Here is a 9,274-nt window from a genome sequence, read left to right as displayed (position 1 = left end):
GTCTCTGTGGGTCCCTGCGTCTATGCACATTTGCTGCTGTATTAGCCATCTGCAACTTTTGTGCATCATTTATGTAAACTGGAGTACAAACTTAGGGGGGGGGGTCTTTTACTAAAGCGATAACTCGAGCTAAGCTTCAGTGAAATACCCCCCTCCCCCCTACTAATCAAGGAAGTTCCTAGCAGTACCCTTTTCTTAAATGAACATTCCTGCAGAATGCATATGTATGAGAGCTAAGGTGACAGCATTGGGAGAATGATGCAGGAGACAGCACTAGACTGCTCCAGGGAGTGTAGGAGGTTGCCTTCTGTCAGCACTAAACACTACTCTCAGTTCATACCACATAAAAGAAGCAAAAACCAGCAGCAGGTATCCTGAAATGGCATCATCTATACAAAACATCCATTAATTATTACTCAGACATCCAAACGTCCCTTTAGCTGAACTCCGATTTATGATAGAGGATTTAAAATTCTATCAGACAACTCTGTCTTTTAATTAGGACCTCTGTTTTCCTTACACAAGCTAACAAGCCCCTCTTCCACCTACACTACGAAGGAATAGAGGAGTAGCCTAGTAGCTGTCAAGCAGAGAACCAGAGTTCAAATCCCACTGAACCTCCTTGTGATCTTGAGCAAGTAACTTAGGGGTCCTTTTACTAAGTTGCTGTACAAATGGGCCTTAGCCTAAGGCCAATTTTACCACCACCATAAAAACGCTGATTTTCTATTTTTTCCCCCCACTAATGGACATGCACTAAATCGTCATTGGTAAGTGGCATTTTGTTAAATGGCTGCTTGAGCACCTACCAACGACACTCATTTTGTAAATGGCAAGGGCTCCTACATTTTCTGTGTGCTAACCACTTAGTGCACACTCTTGGCCCCTGACACATTCCCTCTGATAAAATACAAAACTTATTTAGCACACAGCGACTGCTCATTCAAAAAAACCGCCTGGCACTGTAGCACATCTTAGGGTAGTCCATTGTTGCTGCATTAGGTACAAATGCAGCTTAATAAAAAGGAGCCCTTAACTCTCCATTGCCTCAGGGAAAAGGGAAATACTTAGCTTACAGTGCTGTACAAAGACATTCACAGAAGGGGAGTCAGCAAATCTGCTAGACACGAAGAGGGGCTGACAGAACTGCCAAGTTACAGGAGGGAGCCTTTTTGTTCAGTACTGGTTTTTACACATACACCCCAAAGCAGTGTGGTTGTCATATTTATAGTTCTCAAGTCTATCCACTTAAGTCAATGCTGAGGTTCTCATAATATATCAGGGTAGGGTTTTTAAAAAGCCAAGACTAGCCTAAAATCACCATCCTGGGACTGAGTCTCTGTATCAACACAGCACTTCTTCCACAAGCTCACCTGCCACAACATAACACTTTTCATCCACACAGAAACAAGAGGCTCAGCAACCCCACTACCATACCTTCCACTCCAGGAAAAACAACAAAATGTCTCAGTGGCCCCACACTTTCCCCTCCCACAAGAACTGCCCTACTATATTAAACCAAAGATCTTTAAGGGTCATTCAGTGTGTCACATATTTCAGCATCATTTGTCAGGAGTATCCTAAAAGTTTTGAGTATCACTGCGTTAGTCCCAACAAAAAGATTATCACTTTATTTTTGTTTTATTTACCTACTCCTCCCCCTGCCTGGGAATCAGCTGTCAGTGAACCGCTCCCTGCCACTTTGGAGCAAGTGGCAGGGAGCGGCACATCAAAAAACTACAAGCACGGAACCACAGAACCCCCCCCCCCTCGGCGCATCACCCAATCCCCCCCCGGCACATCAAACACCCTCCTCCTCCCACCCGAAGCACATCAACACCCACCCCCCCCGGCGCATCAAACCCCATCACCACCTGCAGATGCCAGTAGTAACGCTGTCTGGCTGCTGCTGCTTCTCCTGTTGAGCAGCAGCGGCCGCTACAAAAAGAAAAGAAGCGATAAATGTTTTTAAACCCAGCACAAATCATTTGCAAATGCCCGAGTCTTACAACGCAGTCTCTGCAGCCACTCCTCTTCTCGCTGCCACATCACTGCCCCTGGAGGAAGACCCCGGAGGAGTGCAGTGACGTGACAGGCGAGAGGAGGAGCGGCTGCAGCGACTGCGTTGTAAGACTGGGGCATTTGCGAATGATTTGGGCTGGGTTTAAAAACATTTATCGCTTCTTTTCTTTTTGTAGCGACCGCTGCTGCTCAACAGGGGAAGCAGCAGCGGCCAGACAGCGTTACCACTGGCAGCTGCGGGTGGCGAGGGGGTTTGATGCGCCGGGGGGGGAGGGGAGGGTCCCTGGACATGGGTAGCTGCAGGGGGGCAGGGGGAGAGGAGGGTCGCTGGACATGGATGGCTGGAGGTGGGGCAGGGGAGAGGGGGACCTGCGATAGGGGGGGGCACACACTCACTGTCTCTCACATACACTCTCTCTGACACTCTCTATCACACTATCTCTGTCACACACACACGCTGTCTCTGTCTCATTACTACTACTACTATTTGACATTTCTAAAGCGCTACTAGGGTTACACAGCGCTGTACAATTTAACATAAAAGGACAGTCCCTGCTCAAAGAGCTTACAATCTAAAGGATAAAATGTATAGTCACACACTCCATCTCTCACACACACACACTCTCTCTCTCTCTCAAACATACACAGTCAGAGGAAAACCTTGCTAGCGCCCGTTTCATTTGTGTCAGAAACGGGCCTTTTTTTTTTTTACTAGTTACTTCAGAATATGCCTTTTACTGGAATTTGGGAGTTTTAGATCACATCTTTTGCAGTTATAGACATTTATTTTATTTATTTTTTTTGTTACATTTGTATCCCACATTTTCCCACCTTTTTGCAGGCTCAATGTGGCTTCCATATAACCGCATTTCATTACATTACCCATTTTTTTACATTCCACCTCTACAGTTAAAGTTTGAGGCTCATTCCATATAAAGAAGGCAGAGACACAATTCTAGGAACACTACAAACAAACCCATGAAGCTTAAAATCTAAACAATACTAAAATGAGCATGGGTAAACAATTTAACCTTTGACTCGCTAAGAAGAGATTACATACTTCCTAAATGGCATTGTCTTGACAGATTTCCTAAAAAAAAATCATAACTTGCTAATTCTCTAATAGATATATAGCTCGCGGCAAGTTACATTCAGGTACAGTAGGTATTTTCCTTGTGTCTTGAAAACTAAGGGGGTCTTTTACTAAAGTGCACTACTGTTTTCTGCTGGCACTAAGTGTCAAGACGGCCTTTATAGTCCTATGGACATCTCAGCATTTAGCACCAGCTGATTTCAATGTGAGCCAGAAACACTAGCATACCTTAATAAAAGAACCCCCCCCCCCCCCCCAAGTGACAGAACAGTGGGGGGTTTTTTTAAGCCTGTAAAACTGCCTTAATTTTTGAGGGGTATTTCTCTAGTTTGACCAGCAAGTGGTGCATGTTTATGCTTAAAGCTGTGACAGAGAAAAGACCTGCAGTGATGTGGCTAGTTTTTTTTTTTTTTAATTATTATTATTAAGTTGTTGTTCTGGGCTCTGATGGGCCTGGAGTTTGAAACTACCCAGAAGTTACTGGTTTTGTCTTCAGTCTTAGCCAGGAAGAAAAGAATATGATCTCTTTGCTGAGGCTCTATGAACAGTTACATGTCCTGATCTTCCCAGGTACTAATTAGTTAGTATACAAATGTATAGTTAGTATTATAATTGATCTATATTTCAGTTACCTGTTATTGTTTGCCGATTGCACCCTTTTCTAGTCATTGTTCAAAAATTTTCAGACAGTAAGCAAGTTTCAGTTTATTGCCTCTGCTTGTCTGGACTGATAAAGAATCCTGGTGGTCTGTGGGTTGGGTCTGTGTTTTCTGGGAATTGTGGGACCACTGGGAGTGTGGCCCCAGTAACCTAGAAATCACTGGGGATAATTTGAGAGTAGGAGACTGTGTTCTAGTGTAGAGCACAAGCGGCAGGTGCAGGTGGACCCGAGCTGTGCTGGGGATAGACCCTCTAAGTGGCCATGGGGTAACCCCAGGCAGGTCACTATGCATTTCATGACACCCCCCTAAATTTGTGCTTGAGGCAATGGAGGGTCAAATGACTTGTCCAAGATCTCAAGGAGTAGCATTCAGAGTTGAACCCAGGCTTCCCTGGTTCTCACAACTAGAACATAGGAGGTTCTGTTGGCTATAGGTGCAGATGAGAAAGGGGGGCCATAGTTGTTGTTCAAATTGCTGAAATTGTAATGTCACCTTACCAGGTAACTGAATTTGGGTACCAAGTTGACAATAAAAGTATCCTTTTAAAAAAGCTGTAACACATATATTATCATGCACTCTTGCCAGAAGATTCATGTAGGACAAACCTCCCAAAATGTTTGCATTAGAATGCTGGAGCACAGAAGATACTTGGCAACTTTTGAAAACAGGTACTCCCTCGCTATTGCACTGTGACCAATTTCAACATTCAGTTTGACTCGTGAAGACATTTTATTATTGTTAAACTTCTACCCCAAGAGGTAATAGAAAAATGTCCATACATGGAAGCATGACACCCTAGTTGTAATACTGTGATATTAGCACTAGAGGTTTTGGCAGCCATTTAGATCCCAGCAGCCACAAGGCAAGAGCAAGTGGGCATTGCTCCCACCCCACTAGGCACGGGGACTGGGTCAGAGATGGGGGGTAGGAGTGGGGGCAAGAGTAAGGGCAGGGGGCCTTGCAGCCCAACATCTATTTTTCAGGGCCTTCATGCCCAATGTGCATGTAGTGGTGGTGGAAGAGATCTTTGAGGGAGGCTGCCACGTCACACTTGTGCTCACATGTGGGGCCTCCTTGGGGGGGGGGGGGGGGTCAATTTGGTGAATAGCGTCAGAGGTTGGATGATGGAGGGGAGTTATAGAAGCTTTTTAAAGAGGCAGTTGTGGAATGGTGTCTGGAAAGGAGAGGGAGGCAGGCATCAGCGTAGGACTGTGATATAGGGGGGGGGGGGGGGGAAATAATGCTAGGATCAGGGGGCAACATTTTTAGAAAGTTGCTCCTGCATTCCTGTGGGTAAGGGAAGTATATCCCCCCCCCCCCCAGCTTTCTAAAATTGCTGTTCAATCAGGACAGAGGGGCTGGAACATAAGTACATAAGTAATGCCATACTGGGAAAAGACCAAGGGTCCATCGAGCCCAGCATCCTGTCCATGACAGCAGCCAATCCAGGCCAAGGGCACCTGGCAAGCTTCCCAAACGTACAAACATTCTATACATGTTATTCCTGGAATTTGGGATTTTTCCAAGTCCGTTTAGTAGCAGCCCTGTTCCTATTTTACAAGAGGCTTTATATTGCGATGAGTTATAGGAGATTCTGACAAGACTGGACAGCCAAATGGCAGATGAAATTTAATATGGATAAAGTAAAAAGTAATGCTGTGAAAGAGTGTTTTAAGCCTGTAAAATAGATTGGATATTTTCCTGCCTGAATTAATTCTGAAGAGTATTTCTCTAATTTGGCAAGCAGATGGTGCATGTTTATGCTTAAAGCTGTTATAGAGGACTTTTTTATTTTAGGTAGCACACAGATAATAGGAAGAGCCTGTAGTAATGTGACCAGCTTTTATTTGAAACTTGACTGGTCCAAGCTCTTATTGGCCTAGAGTTTGAAATTATCCAGCAGATGTTGGCTGTTGCTTCAATCTTAGCCCAGGAGGAAAGAGAAATCTCTTTGCTGAGGCTTGGTGAATTATAAGTCCTGACCTTCCCAGGTACTGTTTAGACATAATATAGATGTTTAGGTGGTGTTATAATTGATCCATATTTCAGTTACCTGTTATTGTTTACTGACTGCACATTTTTTGTTAATTTGTTCCAGTGTGACAATAAACCTGTTTAGTTTGTTCACTCTACTGTCTGGACTTATAAAGAATCATGGTGGTTTGTGTGTTGGGTCAATGAGTGCTTTCTAGGAGCTGTGGGACGCAGTAACCTAGAAATCACAGGAGATAATTGGAGAGCAGGAGACTCACCCAGAGGCAGTTGTGACCCAGTTGGTGGGAGGAGGGTACTAGTGTAAAACACAAGGTGCACATGCAGGCTGACCTGAGCTGTGCTAGAGCTAGCCCCTACGTGACCAGTGGTGGCTAGACATTTCGTGACAGATGCATATAGGGAAAATAATCCCAACCACTGGTACAGAATGATGGGTTTCCGAGTGAGATGTTGACACCCAGTAAAAGGATCCTACAGTCACCGTAGACAGTACATTGAGAGCCTCAGCTCATTGATCAATGGTGGTAAAACAACATCAACAAATAAATAGGGTAGAGGAAAATAGCAAATATACTTCTGAATTGATCCAGTCTTTTTTTTTTTTGGGGGGGGGGGGGGGGTAGGGGGGATGGTAGTGTAGGCAGGAGTTAAGTAGTAGGTGCAGTTGGGGTTGCTCCATACTAGACCTAGAAAAGTTTGGTTATTTATTCTGCATCACAAATCAAAGCAATTTAAAATTACATATTAAAAAGCAGGAAAGTTACTATAATTGTCAATAGGGAAGAACACACAAAGTAGTCCTGACCACCACCAAAACCTCAACCCCTAACCCATATGGGCCAATTAAAAAGAGGTAAGTTTCTGGCAGGGATTGAATTTGACAAGATGATTCTTCACATAAGCACTTAGGGAAATTATTCCATAAGTACAGGGCCAGGAAATATCACTTCAAGCTGTGACAATGATAGTGAAGGAAGAATCAAATGATGATCATTAATGCAGCAAAGAGCACAAGGGACACATAGAGAAGTTACTGAAGCTAAGTAACTAGGAGAATGATCACAAATGGCCTTGAAAGTCAAAACAGCTTATACTGAAATTGAAACTTAATTGGTAACTAATGTAGACAGATTAATAGCAGACAGCAGTGGTCAATTTTTTAAGCACAACAGAGGAAGCGAGCTGCAGTATTGTATAATGTCTATAAGGCACAGAGAACAACAACAACAAAAAAAAAAAGGCTAACGGAGGTTAAGATGCTTCCTCTTGGAGAAGAGATGGTAGATGGGAGATGTAAACCTGTGAAATCATGAGTGGGATGGAACATGAGAACAGGTTAAATGGGGAATGGTTGTTTAACCTTTCAACTGCTACTACTCTCATTCCACACAGGATTAAGCTGTAGCATATGCTGTTGGAAGATGTGGTCAAGGTAATTAGCAGAAGAAGGTTTAAAAAGCATTTAGACAAGTTCCTGGAGGAAAGTTTATGAAGCCATGAAAAGCCACTAATTTTAATTAAAGTGTAAACGATATAGGATCCTGTCAGGAACTTGTGACCTGGACAGGAGGCCACTGTTGGAGAACAGATGATGGGTTTGATGGTCTAACATGGCACAGCACATCATACATTCTTATTATGAATGTATGCACACAGTGCTCTCACATATTCTTTCCCTTCAAAAGCATGGCTAAAAATATTTCTCAAGTAGTAACGCTAGAAAGTTATGTTCTCTTTGAAGAACAAGGTTCTCCTAAAGTGCTAACAAGAAACTAACAATTGTAAAGTGGATAACTACCCCTGAAATACAAAATATTACAGCTGTCTTCTGTAAGGAGGTGGTAATAGGCACTCCAAACTGCCCAGAATACGGCCGCCAGACTCAGATTTGGAAAGACTAAATATGAAAGTGCAAAACCACTGAGAGAAACTGCACTGGCTCCCACTGAAGGAACGTATTGCGTTCAAAATCTGCACGATTGTACACAAAATCATTCATGCAGACGCCCCACTCTACATGCTAAACCTCTTGGATCTACCTCCCAGAAACGCCACAAGATCATCCCGCTAAATTTCTCAACCTGCACTACCCCAGCTGCAAAGGACTGAAGTATAAACTGATGCATGCTACTACCTTCTCGTACATGAGCACGCAGCTCTGGAATGCATTACCCACAGACTTGAAAGCAATCAATGAAACAACTATCTTTCGAAAATCTCTGAAAACATTCCTCTTCAACAAGGCCTACAATGAACACCTATAACCTCACTAAGTCACCTCACCAACCCACTCAATCATGAAAGCTCACCTTATACAACTATCCTAAGCACTCCCTTCCTTCTTCCCTTCCTTGATCGCTACACATTACTAACTGTATCAGATATCCTGATATGACAATGTCAACAAATTTATGTAAGCCACATTGAGCCTGCAAACAGGTGGGGGAATGTGGGATACAAATGCAATAAATAAATAAGTAAATTTGTGGCAGTTCCACTTTTAACAGAAATGGCCATAGCCATCTAAAGACTGATCAAAACAAGCTGTAATAAAGGCAAAGCCATAATGTACACTTTTGGGTAGCTCCAGTTGAATCTGTTGGAAAATGAATAGTTTCACACAAAATTTATACCCTAGTGCAAGATTATACCAAAATCCTGCAAAAATATAAAGCTAAATACTACCAACCCCCCCCCCCCCCAAAAAAAAAAAAAACGTTTCAGTAACATATTTTTCTTTATCGTGTTCAATTCTATCATCCTGTTAAGAGAGAAATACAAAATACGACAAGGCATCTCACATTTGTTCACTTCCTCTGCTGCTGCAGCTGGCAAATGAACCAGATGCATCCATCATTCTGTGTTCACTGCAGTGAGGCACAGGTGAAGAGTAACCATACCACACATTTATACAGAACCCTGTCTGATTTTGCAGGGCACTTTCTCCACGTACCATGTTCCAAGACATAAAGCAGCTCTGAGGCTCTGTGAGGAACAATAAATTCTGTGCTTTTTATTCTGCATTTCATCCTTTTCTCATTTGCGATTGTATTTCAAAGGAAACACTGTGCATATTTTACTATTTATGGATAGTTCCCTGGTGCAACCACCATTCTTCAAATTATGCTCAGAATACAATGTATAGTCTACTACACAAAGCTCAGGAGCAGGTTCCAATAGTAAACCAATAAGGCTTAACATACCACTCCTATTAAAAGTGCATCACAAAGGCACTAACTCTGCCCTGATCCTTGTTAAATGTCTGCCCAAACTTGTGAACAGGCTACTTCTTTTCAAAATGCAAAGTGATTTTTCTACATTCTCTGGCTACAAGAACCTTGAACTCTTCCTTAGCATTTCAATTAACATTTTAAAACAGAGAAAAAATATGTTCTTCTTGCCATGACAATCTCCTTTTGGCTTCTCATCAGTTATGTGTCACAGCAGTTTAAGGTTCAAACGACATTTGACCTTTTTAAACATTTGTAACAGCAGCCAGAGA

The sequence above is a fragment of the Microcaecilia unicolor genome, chromosome 6 (genome assembly GCF_901765095.1).
Source record: "Microcaecilia unicolor chromosome 6, aMicUni1.1, whole genome shotgun sequence".
NCBI lineage: Eukaryota > Metazoa > Chordata > Amphibia > Gymnophiona > Siphonopidae > Microcaecilia > Microcaecilia unicolor.
The sequence above is the reverse complement of the archived record's forward strand: the minus strand, read 5'-3'. Positions refer to the sequence as shown.